Source organism: Phocoena phocoena, chromosome 2, assembly GCF_963924675.1.
Source record: "Phocoena phocoena chromosome 2, mPhoPho1.1, whole genome shotgun sequence".
Lineage (NCBI taxonomy): Eukaryota > Metazoa > Chordata > Mammalia > Artiodactyla > Phocoenidae > Phocoena > Phocoena phocoena.
The window spans coordinates 116,717,200-116,737,937 of NC_089220.1; positions in this window are offsets into that span (position 1 = coordinate 116,717,200).

A 20,738-nucleotide genomic window follows, 5' to 3' on the forward strand; every position below is an offset into this window, starting at 1 on the left:
TATATCGTATGGCAGGTAAGGGCAAAGCGTTCAGAAGCCAGACAGTCCCTAGTTCAAATCCAGCTCTGCCACATACTAGCAGTGGGACTAGGGCTCAGGGCTCAGCCTTTCTGACCGTCACTTTCCTCATGGAGTTGTTGAGAGGATTAAATGAGATAATGTATGCAAAATGCCTACCCTACTACCTCTCACATAGTAAATGTCAAATAAAATGGAAGTTAAAGCTAGATATGTATTCATACCAGTGAGCTTTTCTAACGTTTACTGAAATAGACTGTCTCATTTTGGGAAAAATAAAATCCCCGACCCTAGGCTGACATGCACTTTATACAAGTGACAGGCACACAGCCAGCAGGGTTGGAATCTGACCTGGAACCCAGGCCCCTTGCTTCCTGGTGTCCTCCTCATCAGCTTTTCTGTGCCTGAGATGGGGACCTCGGTGTCTGTACCTCCCCCTGCCCCCCACAGTGGCACACATGGGTGGGGGAAGTAGACTCCAGAGAGACACATGTTCTGCCCTAGAAACCCTCCGCTACCCTGCCTTTGACTTACTGCTGTTTGATGGCTGCTGTGGGTTGGGGCTTGTTTGACTGTTTGGAGCTGAGGTTGGGGCTGCCTTCCTGCCCTCTTGCCTTCCAGGCCGGGGTGAGCGGGTACCCCTTGCATGCCGTCGGACCACTGGGGAATAGAGGCGCCTTAGAAGGGCCCAGGAAGCCTGCTGGCTGGAACCAAGCCTCCAGCAGCCTCTATGAGCCTTTATCTCTATAGCACTTGACTTAATCAGGTGATCCTTTGGGATAAAATTGTCTTAGGGCACTAAAGAAAATATAACTGAAATGGTAGCATCAAGAACCAACTTCTTTGGCTGGTTTGGGGGTCGGGCATGGTGAGGGCCTGGACAACTGAAATCCAGAGGCAATCCCAAAGTTCCGTTTAAGTGTTTTCCAACTTCCCTCCTTCTGTCCACATCGCCCTTCCTTTCCCTCAGCAACCTCCTAATGAATGGTGAGGCTTCCAGTTTTAACAGAAACTGCTGCTGAGTGCTTGCTGTGTGCGAGGCTCTGTGCTGGGCACTTTAGCAAGGACAGTTGCTCAGGACACCTGCTACAAAATGCCTGTTTTAAAAAGTCACAGGAGCAGAGAAGTTCGTAGGCCTGTCTGTGGCCGCTCATAGTGGGACTGAGCCTTGTTGGCTAGAAGGAAAGAGATGTCCCCATGGACACGGGCCAGCTGGGGTCCACCCCTCCATCACGGCAGTCCCGCATCCTGTCGCCCATTCTGAATGAGGGTCTGGATGAATGGGCGGGGGCTGAAGAGCCCAGCTATTTCCTGAGCCAGGCTGAAGCTGAGGGGAGGGCAGGTAGTGTCTGAGCTGCATTAACCTGGCCCCATCTGCCAGTGGGGTGCTGAGGTGGGCGTGATAACCACTGGTAACAGTAAAAGTCAGAGCTCTTGTAGTTGTCATCATCTTGGGTAGAAATGTTTCTCAGAGAAGGTGCTAGCTTCCCTGATGATTTTTATAGAATTCTGGAAGTTTGACAGAACAGAACATTTGGGTCTGAAATTCTCAGTCTTGTTTGGCAGCCTGGAGCCCCTAGGCTGCCGTGGCTGCTGCTGGGCAAGAGGCAGAAGCCTTAGAGCCAGGGCCCAGCCTCCACACTGGGTCGTCTCCAGCTCTTCCTCCACACGGCTGATGTGTCCCCCTGCCACCTCCGCACTGCCTCAGGGTAAGGCCCTGACTTTGGGGCAGTATCCTCTTGGCCCTCGGTAATCTGGCCCCTGTCTACTTTCCTAGCTCCACCCCTTACCACACACCAACCCTGCAGGGCTCCTTGTCCTCCTGCCAGACTGGACAACTTTGACCGAGCCCTGTTGCTTCTTGCCTTTGCACATGCTGCCGCTTTTACTGGAAGACCATTCTTCCCCTGGCTGCCTCCTACGCATGCCTCTGGATGTACCCGGGTGCCACTGCCTTTGGAAAGCCTTGCCTGGCCAACTCAGGCTGGATTAGGTGGTCCTAGCCCAGGCTCCCATTGTGCCCCCTCTTATTAACTATACCATGGAATTGCAATAGTCAGTTTATGTCTCCCTAAAACTGGAATCTCCTGGAGGGCAGGAGTTGTCCTGTTCCTCACAAAACCTGGCAAGTCATTCCAAGCTTTTTTTGTACTGACAGAATTTTTAAAAGCTTTGTGTGTGTGTGTGTGTGTGTGTGTGTGTGTATTTAGGGGGTTGGGGGGTGTCTTGCTCATTTCTGAGCCAGGCACCCAACCTAGGAGCCATAAAAGCAAAGATTGATAAATTTGACTATAGAAAAATAAACAATTCCACCTAGCAACAGCCGAAAGGCAAGGTCAAAAGACAACAAACTGGGGAAATTATCTACAGGTCATATAACAAAGGGCTAAATCCCTTAATATACAAAGAGTTCCTCTACATTGATTAGAAGAAGGCGAAGAACAGAAAAGAAAAGTGAGCAGAGGATAAAAACAGAGTCCACATACACACACACACACACACACACACACACACACACACACACGACTATAAAAGCTATTCAGCCACCTTCACGAGGAGAGTGGTGCAAATCAAACTACACTGAAATGAAAGTTTTCACATACTAGGTTGGTAAGGGTGTTAGGAGATCGCACCCTCGTACTTTGCTTGTCGGAGTGTAAAATGATACAACCTCTTTGGAGAACAATCAAAATTACATATTCACCTTACCTTTTGGCCCAGCAATTCTACTTCTAGGGATTTGTCCCACAGATACACTCACATATATGACATTAAATCTGAACAAGGCTATTCTTTGCAGCATTGCATATGGTAGTAAAAGACTGGAAACACTCTCCCCATCTAACAACTGAAGGTTGGTTAAATAAATCAGGGTCATCCCTGCACTGGAACACCACACAGCCGCAAGACAAAGAGTGAGGAAGGTCTCTAGGCCTGATACAGGATGATGTCTGAGATACATTGTTAAACAAAATGCAAGATGGAGAACAATATGTATTGCATGTTAGCTTGTGTATTTAAAAAATGAGGGGAGAAAAGGAGGATCTATTCGTATTGGCTTGTATTTGCTGGAATACTTATTGAAAAATAAATAAGAATCCAGTCCATTGTTTGCCTCTCAATGGGGGAACTGGGTGGTTGAGGAACAAAGGTGGGAGGCTGACTTCATTTTAAGTTTTGAGCCAGATGAATATATTATCCACCACAAAAGCCACAATTACATACATTTTTTAAAGGATTCCCTCTGCCCTTTATCCAGAAGTTCTTAAGAATGACTTGGCAGGGGCATCTGGAGATTTCCATCAAGGCCTTTGGAGTAGAAACGGTTTGTTTTTCTCCTCAGGAGCTCATAGAGGAAGATGACTTCTGAGTATCCCTGGGTGCTCCCTATAAGCCTTTGAGGTCTCTGATCTCAAGGAGCTTATGGTCTTATGGGAAGAAGACTCAAGGCTTTAAAACAATCAAGTGACAGAGAAAATCAAAAGTGAGACTGTGTGGCACAGACTCTGTGAGTGCCATGATTCAGAATTGGGAAGAAGCCAGGGTGGGCCCTTTGGAGGGAGTGGCTCTCAGGCTGGTGCTCACTGGCAGGCCAGCGTAGTTAGAGTGCAGGCAAAGGTGGAGATGCACTGCCACGTGCTCGATGTGGGATACCTGGATGGGATCTTAGACTCCATGTGCTGAAGTCGGAGCTGTACAGCAGGGGAGCCACATGGTGTGTATGGAGTGCAGTAAAGATCAGCTGCGTGGTACGTGCAGAACAGATGGGAGACTTGAGAAGCTGGAGTCAGGGAGGAAGCCAGATGCTAAGTCAGGGAAGCCAGGCTGTGCTGAAGGCCTTGGCCACACCCATGGTTCTAGAAAGGGAAGCGATGCAAAAGTGAGTGATGACGTGAAGGAAAATATTAGAAAGTGTAAAAGCCACAGTCCTGTGGCAAATGGGGGGAAGGAGATCTTAATGACAATTGTGTACATGGTGGTGCAAGACTTATTAATGGTTCCCAGTCTCACCCACTAAAAAGAATTTTGCTTTGCTTACCACAGTCTTTTCTTTCAGGATTGTTCAGCCTGCCCTCATGGTTCCCGGACATTTTGTGGTGTAGAATTTGAAAAAAAAAGATTGAGATATTGAACTGAGAAGATGGGAGGAAAAGGGGAGGAATCTTACTTTTTGGGTTGGTCCCAGAGTCTCCTTTATTGTGACAAATTCTGGTAATGCGTAAAGGGAGAAAAAAATAAAGCATGGCGCATAGACTTGGTTAACTCCATCCTAAAGAGCTGAGAGGGGCCTGAGTGGAGGGATGGCAGCAGAGCCATGCAGGCTGGCCAGAAGTTGGGGTACATTCTGGGAATTGGCTTAACAGAGTCTCCAAGCTGCTAAGAGGTACCAGAAGATGGGGGTGGGGAGTAAAAGGATTTTTGAGGAATGCTGCTGAGGATTTTGAGTTTGACACACTTTAATGTTCTTCGAGAAGCCCAAGTAAATATTGGATCTTCTTTTAAATTAATTAATTATATTGAAGTATAGTTGATCTACAATACTATATTGGTTTCAGGTATACAACATAGTGAGTCAATATTTTTATAGATTATACTCCATTTAAGGCTACTATAAAATATTGGCTATATTCCCTGTGCTGTACAATATATCCTTGTGGCTCATTTATTTTCTACATCGTACTTTGTACCTCCTAATCCCCTATCCGTATCTTTCCCCTCCCCCCTTCCCTCTCCCCACTGGCAATCACTAGAATATCGGGTCTTTCAAATTCCTTTGCCAGTCTGTGCTTCTTGGAGTGTGACTCTGTGCAGGATTGAGCCGTATGGAGCCCTAGATTATGTCTGGGTTATGTATATGTGTCATGTGTTCCTTATACTGCTGAGAGTTTCCTTGATTTCACTTCACCCTCCTAACATAAAGCCTCATGACAGAATCAACTAGTATATTTAATTCCATTTTATAGATGGGAAAGTGAGGGTCACCCAGCCAGTTTCTCTTTCTGCCCTAAAGCTGCCTCCAAATAGGCTGCCCCTGCAGAACCAGAGCTCCCACCCTCATTAGCATTTACCTCCCTGCGATCTGTTGAAACACCCCCTCCACCACACACCACCACCACCAGATACCTTTTTTTAGTCCCAGTTTAGCAGCTGCTTCATTACGTTTTTCTTCCTGTAGCTTCCTTCATACATATATTGTTTCTAGGGCAGCATGAAAATCTGAAACGTCACGCAACTGCCTCTGAACAAAGAACCCTAGAGTCAGATCCCAGTGACTGACAGGTTGTTTACACCGAGAGCTTCCTGGTGGAACAGAATATTCTATAATATTTGAGGCAGGCTTCGTGCCACCTGGGGCAAGGCAAGGGGAAGGAGTAGGCCAGGAGAACTGCTATAGCTATCTAAGAGCAAAGGAATGCCAGGAGCAGGTGGGTGTGAGGGCAAAAGGCAGATGGGAGATTTGAGCTTCAGGGTCTTTGGAGGACATGTTGCTAATCCAGGTGTGATCTGGGAGCATGTTATCCCCTTGCTGCAACAGGCTGGTCTCATGGTGGCTTTATCTGCTGAGATTACATGATTACCCTTTGCCTGCTGACCCAGATAGCAGGTCCCTGGGGATTGGAGACCCAGCAGACTCCTTTTTGGGCCTCTGGATTCCTGGAAGAGCGGGGAGAGTTCAAAGGTGCCTTCTGTTCATGTGGACAAGGTAGCTGAGGGCTGAAGGGTTTCCAGCTATAGCGATGGGCTTGGAAGCTGCCAGCAGAAACACGTGGTTGCACGCAGGAAGGAGAGGCTGGAATGCTCCTCGGGGCCTGCAGTGGAGGGTGGAGGTGAAGATCGTTTCTTGCTCTCAGGAGAGATCATGGATTGGGAGCTCATATGTCACTTGGAACTTCTAAAAATCACTCTCTTGGTAGGGGAGAAGTTTAGCTCTGGAGCCCCACTCTTGGGGGGAAGCCAGCATGATGGGAACCAGGGAGAGAAGGCCATGGAAGGAGACTCACGTTTATCTGGCACCTGGCCTATGCCAGACAAGTGCTTTGCATACCTTATCTCATTTAATCCTCTAAGCAGCCTTCAAGATAGGCATTGCTATCCCCATTAAAAAAAAAATAACCTGAAGCTCAGAGAGAAGGTTATAAAAATCCTCCTAACTATAAACCAAGACATGGCTTCTTAGAGGGGAGAGTAGAAATGGGTGAGGGTGCTGCTCACACAGGCTGGACCTAAGTTGGGAATGGAGAGAGGTGCAGGTAGGCTGACCATGTATTTTGTTGACGAAAGTGGGCTCTTCTGGGACTTACCTGGTGGTCCAGTGGTTAGGAATCCGCCTTCCAATGCAGGGGACGAGAGTTCAATCCCTGGTCAGGGAATTAAGATCCCACATGCTGTGGGGCAACTAAGCCCGTGTGCCACAACTACTGAGCCTGCACGCTTTAGAGCCAGTGCGCCACAACTAGAGAGCCCGTGTGCTCAATATCCCCCGCTCCACAACTAGAGAGCCCACCTGCCGTAATGAAAGATCCTGCATGCTGCAACGAAGATCCCACGTGCTGCAACCAAGACCCAACACAGCCAATAAATAAATAAAAAGAAAGTGGGCTCTTCTGAGAGTGAAAAGGGGCAGTAAATATGCCAGGACAATAGGCATCAACTGGGACTGTCCTGGGAAAACCAGGATGTGTTGCCACCCTGCCACAGAGCACCAGAGGGAAGTACTGCTCAGAAGCCATGCTCTGTGAAGTAACAGCTACCATTTGTAGCATAATCCTCGTAGCAGTCCCTAAGGGGGAGCTTATTATCCCCATTTGACAGATGAGCAGACTGAGGCTCAGAGATGTTACTTAATGTTCTCAAGGTCCCACAGCTTTTAAGCAGGGAAGCTCTGGCTGGCTCCAAGCCCTGGTTCTTCCAGTGGGTCATGCTGCCTTCCAGGCTCAGGGCCTTTGGAGGAAGACCAGAGAAAGAGACCAAATGGAGAAACAGCTGGAGTGTGGCAGACCATGTGATGGTCTCTTTGTGGCCTCTTCCGGGACTGGCATGTGAGCAGTGGCTGAGGAAGGTGGGTGAGTGTGTGGCAAGGGGCTGGGGAAGGGTGGAGGCTCCAAAGACTTCTGCAGCCTTCTCTGATCTTCCTGGACCTCCAGGGGAGCAGTGGCCAAGGCCGGGAATTTCTAGGAAAATAAATCGTCATTGTGTTGCCCCATGTCTATGAGTGGTGAACAGGAACACTGAGAAATCGAATGGCAGGTATCCTGGAGTCAGGACTGTCCCCTCTGGTCTACAGAGCCTGTTCTGGCTCCAGCTCAGTCCCTCTGGGGCTCCTGGAGAGACTGTGCAGGTCTGGGATACAGGAATACTTTAGATCAGGGGTAAAAAGTCTGCAAGGTCACACACATATGGAGGGTTTGTGAACCTTGGGGTTAGTTCCTGCTATGTTCACCAGCCAGCCTGACCTTCCAGGAATGGGTCAGCGGCCATAGCGCTGACAATGGAGGGCCCAGCTGAAACCTCATATGGCCTTTGCAGGCGCCTTAACTTGTTGCATCACAGGTAGATGGGCAGGGAATTGGTCGCTGGTCATCCAGCCAGTCAGACCACACCACCTGTGTGCACTCAGACATGGGCTGACAAGGCTGGCAGGGCTGATAAGGGAAGGGAAGTCCCTGCCCTCAGGAATGACAGGTCTGCCTGGGGTACCTCCCTCAAATACAGTAGCCTGTGGCCTCTGCAAGCCAATGTTGCATAATCAAAGGCTGATCATGTTTCTTCATTAAAAAAAAGTTTTTTAATTAATAAACATTATTTTTTAGAGCAGTTTTAAGTTCTCAGAAAAATTGAGTGGAAAGTACAGAGAGTTCCCACATACCACCCACCCCACACATGCACAACCTCCCCATATTCACATTTTTCAAAGTCTGTGTTCCAGGCAGTGTCCTGGACCAAAGACCCAGCCCTGTCATCAAGGCACTTCCAGTTCAGTGAATAGACAGCAGAGCAGAAAGACCAGCCCAGGGAGGGAGGAAAGGATGGCGGTAAGTAGGCCTAGGGTGCCAAGTGAACCAGCAGGACAGCCCACCCACCCTGCAGGGGAGGTCTGAGGAACAAGGAAGGACCTCAGAGGAGGTTCTCCCTGGGCTGAATTCTAAAGGTGGTGTGGGCACTAGCAAAAAGTAGGAATGGCAGGAGTGGGGTGCAATGTGTGCAAAGGCCTGGGGCCAGATGGCACACCTGAACCAGGTTCTGAGTCTGGCTCTGAAGATGGACATGGTAGGTGGAGGCGGGAGGAACCTCGTCCTGCAGAGCCCAAAGCCAAGGGGTTTAGTCTGAGGAGGAAGGGTCCAGTTGGGCCAGAGCAAGCAGGAGGGGCTTACCAGTGTGGGCGGGGCCAGCAATGGCCCTTGAAAGAGTTGGAAAGCTCAGGTGCTGGATTGTGCAGTTATGGCTTTAAATGTGTCCTGAAGATGCTTCAGCGGTTTTCACTGATGCCTCAAGTGCCTGGCCCTTGAGGACAGGACCATTTTTCTGATGGCTGGGTGCTAACGCCTGCTTCACTTCTGCCCAGATATAGCCTTGGGTAACTGTCTCACATCTCACAAAGAAGCAGACGAGGCCCACCTGGCGGAAGTCATGTCAGGTTTTCTCCATTTATTCATCCCTGGTGGTGGTTCCAAGGGAAGAGGGGTATGAGGAAAAGGAACCCTTTTCTAATAGACAAGCTGACCAAGGCACAGGAAGGGCAAGGACTTGGACCCCTCACTCCAGCATGCCAGAGGCAGAGCCTGAGCCCCCTGGGAGGGGCAGCAGCCAGGACTAGAGTAGGTGAGAGTGCCCCATGCAGCCGAGGCTCAGAGCCTCTGCTTGCTTGTTTAGAAAATGGAGACAGTAAAGTGTGCCCTTTCCCTGTGACTCTGAAAGTGGGATGAAGATGAGGGGCTCTGAGGCCATCAGAGAGCAAAGATGGTCCCAGACCCAATTAGAGAATTCCCAGAGCGATCTGGTGGTGAGAGACAAACCTCTTCCCTGTCCCCACTGCTCTGCCTGCAGCAGAGGAGCCCCACGAGGTGATGAGAACCTACCTGCCCGTTAGAGGTCTTGGGATGTGAACACACCCCTCTCACAAGCTTCTGGGGGAGAAGACTCACATGTTCTGAGCATTGTGTGCTAGGCCCTTTGCATACATGATTTGTACTTCATCCGTCATCCTGTGAGGTGCCCACCATTACCATCCCCATTTTACTGGTGAGTAAACCGAAGCTGGGGGAGGTGAAGTGACTCACCAAAGGCACAGTCTGGTGAGTGGCAGTGCTGGAACTCAGGCCCAGGTCTGCCTATCTCCACAGCCCACCCTCTGCTCTTCATCTTCTTGCTCCATTTGGGCAGGATGGAGTGGTGTGGTAATGAAGGGGCTTTGCCTAATTAGACAAAATAACCCTGTGCCTCAGTCACGCGTTCATTCACTTGATCCAACTTTGTTCTGCGTATATCCCAAGCCAGGAACTGTGCTCAGTGTTGGGGATACAGTGAGGAGCAGAAGCAGATGTGCTCCCTGCTCTCAGGGCTAGCTGTCTAGTGGGAGGGATAGACCTTTATCAGACAAGGAAGAGGAGACACTCCAATAAGTACCATGGAAGAAAGGTAAGGGGTGCTATGAGAGGGGTAACCATGGGGCCTAGTTTAGTGAGGGGGAGAGGGGAGCTTCAAGAGAAGACTTCCTGGAGGAAGTGATCAGAAGAAAGATGAGTGAGCAGGAGTTACCCAGGGAAAGATGAACCAGAACATTCCAGGCTGAGGCTACTGTATGTGAAAAGGAAGGGAGGAGAGGGCTAGCTGGGGGTACTGAAAGAAGGGCTGTGAATACGAGAGGGTAGTGGTTTAAAGTGGGATAAGGTGGGCAGAGGCCCAGTGAGACAGGGCCTGGGGGCCACAGCAAGTGACTGTGGGAAACCAAGGCAGGTGCCTATGAAATGAGAACTTTCTTTCTCGTGAGCTACAGTGAACATACAATGCACGGAGCTTCCCCAAAAGTTTGGGCTGCATTAATAGTTGCATAGCATGCAGGTCAAAGGAGGAGATTATTCCTCCCTCTGACTCAGACTGCACCTGAAGTGTTGTGATCCTTTCAGGGTCCCCGCTGCCCAACATCTGCAGAAGAAGAGCCAGCACACCGAACAGGTGTACAAAAACCAGACTGGATGGGCAGGGAAGAGCAGCCTCAGGAGACAGGAGTATGTCCTAGACCTCTAAGGAATCTCCTAGAGGCCAAGTTCAACCCCATAGAGGGAGAAACATCCTGGCAGTTAGAGCTTATGAAATATGGAGTGAAAATGTGAGGTAGTGAGCCTCTCGTGCTGGGGAGCAGATGCCAGAGGACCAGAGATGTGGAGAGGGCCCCTGCTTAGCTTAACGTGTGGTCGAGATTCAGTCCTTGGCATTGACTGAGCACATAGTGTCTGCCTTCTCCCTTCCACCTCTGAGCTGGAGGCTCACCACACATGTCCCCAAAACACAGGGTCTTGGGCCATGCAGATGGTGAGGCTGACCCTGACTAGCATGGGGTGGGCTCTGGGTTTGTTCTGCTTAGACTGCTTTGGGGAAACCAGGCATTGGGAATGGTGGAGGTCTTGGACCTGTGGGCTGCAGCTGCTGTTCACTATCTGAGGTCACTTCCCAGGACACCTTTTCCAGAATCCTGAGTGTTTTCTAGTACCCTGGACCTTCTAGCCATCCATCATGGAGTCCCCACTCAATCAGAACCTAGGAGAAGCCAGCAAACGTCTCCCCACCTCCCCATCAACTGTGTGTATACTGAGACTTCCCAGAACTCCTTGGTTTCCCTAAAGAGAGGGCTGCCCTGGCTCTCATACATCAGAACTCTCACTCTTGATCCCCTCTGTCTCTGACATTCTGTTGGTCCCTAGACATTTTTTTGACAAGGGCTCCAACCCATGCCCTCTGCAACTTCCCACTGTCATCCACCAGCCTCCAGACCTGGGTCCCCCAATGTTTCTATCCTCTGTCTTCTCTCCACTTGGCCTGTCTAGTCTCTGCTGAGTTCTGGGGGCTAGGGCCAGTCACAGTTTTTTTTTTAATTGAAGAATAACATATATTATACCACCCAGATCAAGCTAGAGAATACTTTCAGGTCCATCCTTTTAAAATGGTTCCTTCCTCTAGTCTCGTACAGCTTTATTATTGGACACTTGGCAGGTGTTACCTTTCATGCCAGCTAGTTGGAGGAGAGGGAAGCATCCTGTGTGCCATTTTTGCCTCTCCCCACCTGACCTAGCACAGTGTAGGGCCCATAGGAGGTGCCGCTTTAGGTGCATTAGATGGAAGGGTGTGGAATTTCCCAAGTGTGTTTTAGCGTATGTGTTCAGTTGCCCCTCAGAAATGCAGGAGAGGCGACAGATGAAGGATGCGATCACCAGAGTGCAGGAAAAGCCCTGAGCACCAAGTGTGCTGGTTTTGCTCAGGTGACCGGTCACCCCCAGGATGATGTGTGCAGGCCTGGAGGCACACATTCCCAGCAGAGGGCTCAGGTGTGTAGAACTCCTTGTGTGGAATGCCCTTCCTAGAGGGCACTGGCTACAGCATGGAGCTGGCCAAGCTCTCATCCTGGCCCCAGGAACTTCAGGTTTGAGCACCCACCATGGCAGAATCAGAGAGCTGAAGGAATAGGGCCAGACCCAGCTCAGGGAGCCTTTGAAGTCAGATGCCTGGTGCAGAATGCTCTGAAGGAGGCCAGAGCACACAGATTCTCAGTTGGAGGCCAAGACCTCCCCTGCTGGCTTAGGAGAGGCTATCCCTTTTCTCCTCTTGCTTTATGGCCTTGCTTAGGAGATGGTATCCTCAAGGAAATAGAGCCGTGGCCTGGGCTTAAGCAGCAAAATGGGTGCAGCAGGAAGGAGCTGGAGGGCAGTGGGGAGGCAGGGTAGTGTGGGGATGTGGTACATGAAGTCTAACAGCTGTCCTGAAAAATTGTGTATCCGGACTGTTGGAAGATTTGAAGACACCCTCTTTGCTCTAAGCAGAGAAGAACCTCTTTTCTGAGGTCCAGATGCCAGTTGTCACTGAGGGTCTTCCTCTTGGGTATGTTCTGAGTCCCTCAGACCATATTGTTCCTGTCTCCTCTTATCTCTCTCTTGTGTTTTTGGGCTGCGTTGGGTCTTCGTTGCTGCGTGTGGGCTTTCTTTAGTTGCGGCGAGTGGGGGCTACTCTTCGTTGTGGTGTGCGGGCTTCTCATTGTAGTGGCTTCTCTCATTGTGGAGCACGGGCTCTAGGCACGCAGGCTTCAGTAGTTGTCGCATGCAGACTCAGCAGTTGTGGCTCATGGGCTCTAGAGCGCAGGCTCAGTGGTTGTGGTGCACAGGCTTAGTTGCTCTGCAACATGTGGGATCTTCCCAGACCAGGGATCGAACCTGTGTCTTCTGCATTGGCAGGCGGATTCTAAACCACTGCACCACCAGGGAAGTCCCTCCTCTTATCTCTTTGACTGTAGTAAATAGGGGTCTCATCCAAGGCCTGGAGACACTGGGTGAACCTCTGATTTTACATGATATCTGTTATTTCAAAGCTCAGTACAGAGCTTGGATCCCAGGTCCACCTGACACCAAATTTGTTTTAAGGCATCATGGTGGCATAGTCTTATTATCAGGGATGGGCTGTCCCTCCATGGTTGGTAGAGGCATGATCATGAGCATATGATGTTAATAGAAAGGGAGAGACAGAAGGAAGAGAAGTGCACGTCAGTCAATGCAGAGGATAAGGACTGACTGAGGTATCTTAGACCAACTTCTGAATGGGGAAGGCTGGGATCTTAACATTTCCTGAGTATCTGTGGTGTGCCCAGCACTTGCTTATGTGTGATCTGCAAGGGTATATTATTATCCTTATTTTACTAAAAGGGAAGCTGATGCTCAGGGGATTTACCCAATCAGAGTAAAAAAATGTGGAGACGGGTTTTGAGCCAGGTGTGTCCAGCTCCATGGTTGGCCCTCTTTCTCCTCCACAGAACGTGATCTCCAGGTGATATGAGCATGCCTTCGGGCTGGGACGTCAGCCCTGAAATAAAGAGCCAGTTTTCAGACATGTGAGGGAAGTTTTTTTTTGTTTTGTTTTGTTTTGTTTTTTGCAGTACGTGGGCCTCTCACTGTTGTGGCCTCTCCTGTTGCGGAGCACAGGCTCCAGACACACAGGCTCAGCGGCCATGGCTCACAGGCCTAGCCGCTCCGTGGCATGTGGGATCTTTCCGGACCGGGGCACGAACCAGCGTCCCCTGTGGACTCTCAACCACTGTGCCACCAGGGAAGCCCAAGGGAAGTCTTTTTTTTTTTTTAATTGTTTATTTTTGGCTGCGTTGGGTCTTAGTTGCGTCACGCAGGAGCTTCGTTGAGGCATGCGGGATCTTTCATTGCAGCGCTTAGGCTTCTCTCTAGTTGTGGAATGCGGGTTTTTTCTCCTCTAGTTGTGGCATGCAGGCTCCAGGGCATGTGGGCTCTGTAGTTGTGGCACATGGGTTCCAGAGCCCGTGGGCTCTGTAGTTTGCAGCATGCAGGATCTCTAGTTGAGGTGCATGAGCTCAGTAGTTGTGGCACATGGGCTAAGTTGCCTCGCAGCATGTGGGATCTTAGTTCCCTGACCAGGGTTCGAACCCGCGTCCCCTGCGTTGTAAGGCAGATTCTTTACCACTGGACCACCAGGGAAGTCCCTGAGGAGAGTCTTTAACATGTAAGAGAGGCCAAAACAATAGAAAAAGGAAACTCAGAAACAAAGATGCTGCAAAGAGCAGATGAAAACTTCAAAGAAACTATTGTTCATAATCTTAGACTGAAAGAGATATTGCATCCTGAAACAAGAACAGGATGCCATAAAAAGGGAACAATCAGCGAGCAAGTAAGAAATTTTAAATGTGATAACCAAGTGGTAGAAAGATAAAGTCAAGGAAACCTTTCAGAAAGTTAAACAGAAAGAAACAGAGATGGATAATAGGATGAAAGAGATAAGAAACCCATTATGTCCCCCTTTGCCTGGCAAAGTAATAAAGCTATCCTTTTCTACTTCACCCAAAACTCTGTCTCTGAGATTTGATTTGGCACCGGTGTACAGAGAGGCCAAGCTTTCGGTAACAGTAAGAAGAGTTAGAGGCCTTGGCATTTGAGCTATGATCTTCTTTCTCTCTCTCCCCTTTCAGGTCATTGTGAAAGAAGCTCTGCTCTAGGCAGTTACAGCCAAGAACACAGGGTTCTCTCTATCCCCAGGGCCCAGTTGAGAGCTAAGGTATCTCCCTGAGAGTGGCAGACCGCCAGCATTTCTCATCTCCCTCACCTCTGTGTTGCAGAAGCTCTATTCCAGGTAAGAGTAGCTGAGAGGGCTGGAGCTCTCTTCCTCAAGCCATTTCCAACCTATAGGGTGGAACCTCTACCCTAGGCATGGAAGCCTGAGGATACTGAGGCCTTGATCTCCCTCACCTTGTTTACTTATAGAGTGGAGGTTCCATTCTGGGAGAGGCCAGTTTAGAAGACCAAAGGCTACTGCCACAACCCAGCACCCTTGTAAAGCAGGAGTGTAACTCCAAGACACCAGCTTCAGAGCAGTGACACAGAAGTTTTGTACAGGGAGAGGGGAAGTCCATAAGAGGGAGTCCATAAGAACATAAGAACTCTGATGCTCTCCCCAAGGGAACTGACTTATTTGCAAGAGAGTGTGGGGAAATACAAGCACATGGGTGCTCTCAAAAACAATGGAGATATTGATGGTAAGCAAAGTCTGGTACTGTTTTGAGAAAAACAAGCTAAAAATTAGACTAAGTAGAAGTTTGCCAGAGAGAAGCAGGCAGAGATAACTAAAGAGCCCTCTTGAGGTCAGAACAAACTTCAGAGATTGACCTCAAAGACTACTCCTGCAAAGGGTCTTCATTTCTTTGTATCAGACTGTGGAGCAATTTATGCCCCAGGGCATTGTTGAAAACAATAGAGCAATTAGTCAGCAATTAGTGGAGGCTAACAGCTGGGTATGATACCAATAGAGACAGCTTAACAGAATGGTCAAGGAAAGAGATGAACAGAGCCCTTTTAAAACCACTCTCATTCCAGGGTGATGGCACATATCCAAGGCTATGCAGTTTAGGAGTGGAATCAGTCTACATGTTGCAGGGGAAGTAAATTTCAAAATAGTCTAGCCAGATCACAAAATAAACAAACAAACAGCAAGAAGAAGAAGCTGGGGGGAGAGGACGATGGCTAGTATCCAGAGTTGCTGCAATGTATTATCTAAAATTTTATTACAAATATAATAAAATTATACACACATGGTTTTCAACAAAAAATTATGAAACATGCAAAGAAACAGGAAAATGTGACCAATACACAAGAAAAAAAAAAGCAGTCAACAGAGCTGCTTTCGAGAGGGTCCAGATATCAGACTTAGCAGGCAAAGATTTCACAGCAAATATGTTCAAAGAACCAAAGGGAACCATGCATGAAGAAGTAAAGTGTGATGATAGTGTTGCCAAAATCTTGGCTGCCTGTACACTGATGCTGAAATGAGATACAGAGACAGAGTTTTGGAGGAGAAAGAAAGGGTGGCTTTATTCTTTGCCAGGCAAAGAGGGGAACACAGCAGGCTAGCAGCTCAAGAACTGTGCCCCCCTCCCTGGGGAATAGGGAGAGGTCTTATAGTTGGGGCTTGTGGTCAGGGGTATGCAATAAGGATCAAGGCAGTAACAGTCCTGCATTCTTCTTTCTTCTGCAGAGTTTCAAAAGGGTGGGGTTGCTGACAAGATTAGGGTGTGTGCAGGGTCTCAGGTGGTCAGTCTCCTATCTTGATGAGCTTCTCTGGTCCCTTTAATCTTGCCTCAGGTGGTTTTCTGGCTGCTCCTCCCTTGATTTGCAATCTGCCCTTTGGAAATCAAGGAAGGTCATGGAGGCTGGAGTCTTGCCTACAAGAAATGGGGGACAAAAATTCCTCCGTACTTGGGAGCCCCATAGGGCCCTGCTCATTTTCATTCGTATCTCATCAAATAGATAATATCAATAAAGAGAAAGACATTAAGATACAATTGGAAATTCTGAAGTTGAAAAATATAAGAATTTAAAAGAAAAGTCCAATAGATGGACTCAGCAGTAGACTTGAGCTGGCAGAAGAAAGAATTGGCAAACTTGAAGACAGGTTGATAGCGAATATGTAATATGAAGAACAGAGAGAAAAAAGAATGAAGAAAAAAGAACAGAGCTTTAGAGAAAAGTGAGATACTGTTAAGTGTACCAATATAAGCATAATAGGAGTACCAGAAAAAGAGGAGGAAGAGAAAATTTAAAAATATTTGAAGAAGTAATGGCTGAAAACTTCCCAAATTTGATGAAAAACATTCATCTACACATCTAAGAAGCTCAATGAACTCCAAGTAAGATAAATATGAAGAGATCCACACCCATACACATTGTAGTAAAATTTTGAAAGTCAAGGACAAAGAGAAAATATTGAAAACAGCAAGAGAAAAATGATTTGTCATGTCCAAAGAAACCCTAATAAAAATAACAGCTGCCTTCTCATCAGAAACAGTGGAAGCCAGAAGGCAGAGGGATGACATCTTCGAAATGCTGAGAGAAAAAAACTGTCAACCAAATCTTCTTTCAGCAAAACTAGCTTTCAGATATGAAAGTGAAATAAAGACATTTCCAAGTACAGTAAGTCCCCTACATACGAACCAGTCCTGTTCTGAGAGCGCAGTCTTATGTCCAATTTGTTCGTAAGTCCAACAAAGTTAGCCTAGGTACCCAACACAATCGGCTATGTAGTATTGTACTGTAATAGGTTAATAATACTTTTCACACAAATAATACATAAAAAACAAACACACAAAATAAAGGAAACATTTTTAATGTTACAGTATGGTACCTTGAAAAGTACAGTAGTACAGTACAACAGCTGGCATCCAGGGGCTGGCATCGAGTGAACAGGCAAGAAGAGTTACTGACTGGAGGAGGGAGAGGAGGTGGGAGATAGTGGAGTTGAAGGATCATTGCAATAGGAGATGGAGGGCAAGCTGCAATTTCACTCATGCCTGACATTGATGGAACGCACGTTCACATATTTGAAAGTTTGAAATTTGAAGGTTCATATGTAGGGGACTTACTGTAAACAAAAATTGAGAGAATTCGTTGCTAGCAGACCTACCCTACAAGATATACTAAAGGAAGTTCTTGAGACTGAAAGCAAGTGACCTCAGGCAATAATTCGAAAGTATATGAGAAAACAGAGTGTTAAAGACAATTAGGTAATTTATAAGATAGTATACGTGTATATTTCTTCTTTTTCTCTTAACTGATTTAAAAAGCAATTATATGAAACAATATGTCTATAATTGTATTGTTGGTTATATAACATATAGAAATGCAGTGTATTTGACAATAACAGCACAAAGGAGGTGGGTGGAAACAAATTTGTATTAGAATAAAGAAATGACAACAGATTGTAATTTGGATCCACAGGAACAAATGAAGAGAGCCAGAATTGGTAAATAACAAACTCTGTAATTATATATCCTCTCCCTTCTTCTCTCAGCTTCTTTAAAAGACATACAAATATTAAAAAAGTAAGAATTATAACAATTTATTATTGGATTTATAACTTATATAGACATATACAAATACACTGTATACTATTTATTTTATAAATTAGTAATAATAATAAATAACTATAATAACAATAATAGCACAAGGAAAAGGGAATCAATATACAGGAGTATATAAATAAATGTGTAAGGAGTAATATTTTTACAGCTCACTGGAATTAAATTAAAATAAATTTGAATCAGACTCTGATAAGTACTAAGAAAATAACTCAAAAAATAGTGAAAAAATTATTAAAGAAATTAAAATGTTATATCAGAAGGTATTCACTTAGTGTAAAATTAAGCAGTGAAGGAAGGAGAAAGGAACAAAAAAGATATAAAACATATAGAAAACAAAAAATAAAATAGACATAAATCCAGCTATATCAATACAACACTATACGTGAGTATATTACACAATCTGGTCAAAAGGCAGAGAGAGTCATACTGGACTAAAAAAACAAGATCCAACCCTATGATATCTAAAAGATAAATGCTTCAGATTCAAAGATACTAATAGATCGAAAGTAAAAGTATAGATAAAGGTCTCTTATGTGAAAAAACAAAACAAAAGTAAGCTGGAGTGGCTCTACTAATATCAGACAAAATAGACTTTAAAACAAAACTTGCAACGAGAGATAAAGAAGAACATTTTATAGTGATAAAAGGGCCAGTCCATCAGAAGACATAACAATTATAAACATATAATTGTTATGTCTGAAAAGACAACACCAACATGCATTAAGCTAAAACTGACTTGAAGGGATAAATAGACAATTCAGCAGTAATACTCAGAGACTTCAATATCCCACTCTAAATAATGGGTAGTACAACTAGAAAGAAGATCAGCAAGGAAATGGAAGAGCTGAATAAAACTATAAGCCAAACAGACCTAACAGATATCTAGGGAACTCTCCACTCAAACAGCAGAATACATATTCTTCTCAAATTCACATAGAGCATCCTCTGATATGAACCATATGATAGGCCATAAAACAAACCTCAATAATTGTAAAAGGATTGAAATTATAAAAAGCATGTTCTCTGACTACAATGGAATTCAATTACAAATCAATAACAGAAAGAAATTTGAGAATTTTACAAATATGTGGAAAATAGGAGTATACTTCTAAAAAAATCAATAGGCCAAAGAAATCACAAGGCAAAGTAGAAAATACTTTGAAGTAAATAAAAATGAAGACACACCATATCAAAACTGATGGCATGCAGCTAAGGCAGTGCTTCAAGGGAAATTTATAGCTTCAAGTGTGTCTATTATAAGATAAGAATGATTACGAATCTATAACACCACTTACCACCTTAAGACACTGGAAAGGAGTGCAAACCAAATCTAAAGCAAGCAAAGGAAGGAAATAATAGAGATTAGAGTGAAATTTAATGAAATAAGAGTAGAAAAACAAAGACAATATAAATGAAACAAAAAGTCAATTCTTTGAAATGACAAACAAAATTGAACAAACTTTTAGCTAGACTGACCAAAAGAAAAGAGAAAGAAGACTCAAAATACTAAAATCGGGAATGAAAGAGAAAACATCACTACTGATTTTAGAGATATAAAAAGGATTATAGGACTTCCCTGGTGGCGCGGTGGTTAAGAAACTGCCTGCCAATGCAGGGGACACGGGTTCAAGCCCGGGTCCAGGAAGATCCCACATGCCGCAGAGCAACTAAGCCCATGTACCACAACTACTGAGCCCGCAAGCCACAACTACTGAGCCAGTGAGCCACAACCACTAAAGCCTGCGCACCTAGAGCCCATGCTCCGCAACAAGAGAAGCCTCTGCAAGGAGAATCCCGTGCACCGCAATGAAGAGTAGCCCCCACTCACTGCAACTAGAGAAAGCCTGTGTGCAGCAAGAAAGACCCAACACAGCCAAAAATAAATAAATAAAAATTTAAAAAGGATTATAAGTGAATATTATGAACAACTTATACCAGCAAATTGGATAATTTAGATGAAATGGACAAATTCCTAGGAAGACAAAAACTACTGAAACTGATTCAAGAGGAAATAGAAAATATGAATAGACCTATAACAGGAAATTGAATTAGTAATTTTAAAACTTTCGACAAGAAGAGACCAGACCCAGAATTCACTGGTGAATTCTACTAAACATTTGAAGAAGAATTAACACCAATTCTTCACAAACTCTTCCAAAAAATGGAAGAGGGAAAACTTCTTGTCTTGTTCTATGAGACAAAACCAGACAAAAGCATCACAAGAAAATAAAATTATGAAACAATATCTTTTATGAATATATATGCAAAAAAATCATCAAAATATTAGCAAACTAAATCTAGCAAGATGAAAAGAATTTTCACCACAACCAAGTGGAGTATTCTCCAGAAATACAAGGCTCAACATACAAAAATTGATCAATATAATACACCATGGTAATATAATAAAGGACAAAAACCACACAATCATTTCAATAGATGAAAAAAAATTTTTGACAAAATCCAACACCCTTTCATGATTAAAAAAAAAGAAAGAAAAAAAAACCTCAGTAAACTAGGAATAGAAGGGAACTGCATCAACCTGATACAAGTAATCTATGAAAAATCTATTGCTAACATCATACTTAATGGCAAAAGCCTGAAAACTTCCCCCTACAATCAGGAACAAGACAAGGATGTCCACTCTCACCACTTGTATTCAACAAGGTACTGAAGGTTTTATCCAGGGCAATTAGCCAAGAAGAAGAAATAAAAGACATTAAAATTGAAAGGAATTTCTATTTGCAGAGGACATGATCTTGAATATTGAAAATCCTAAAAAATTGCTAGAACCAATAAACAAGTTCAACAAGTTTTCAGAGTATAATATCTATATACAAAAATCAAGTGTATATTTACACATTAGCAATGAATGATATGAAGAGCAAATTAAGAAAACAATTCCATTTACTATAGCATCAAAAAGAATAAAATATTTAGGAGTAAATTTTTAAAAAGAAGTTCAAAACTTATATTCTGAATACTCAAACATTGTTGAAAGAAATTAAAGATGACCTAAATAGATAGAAAGATATTTGTGCTTGTGAATTGAAGGAAAATATTAAGATAGCAATATTCTCCAAACTAATCT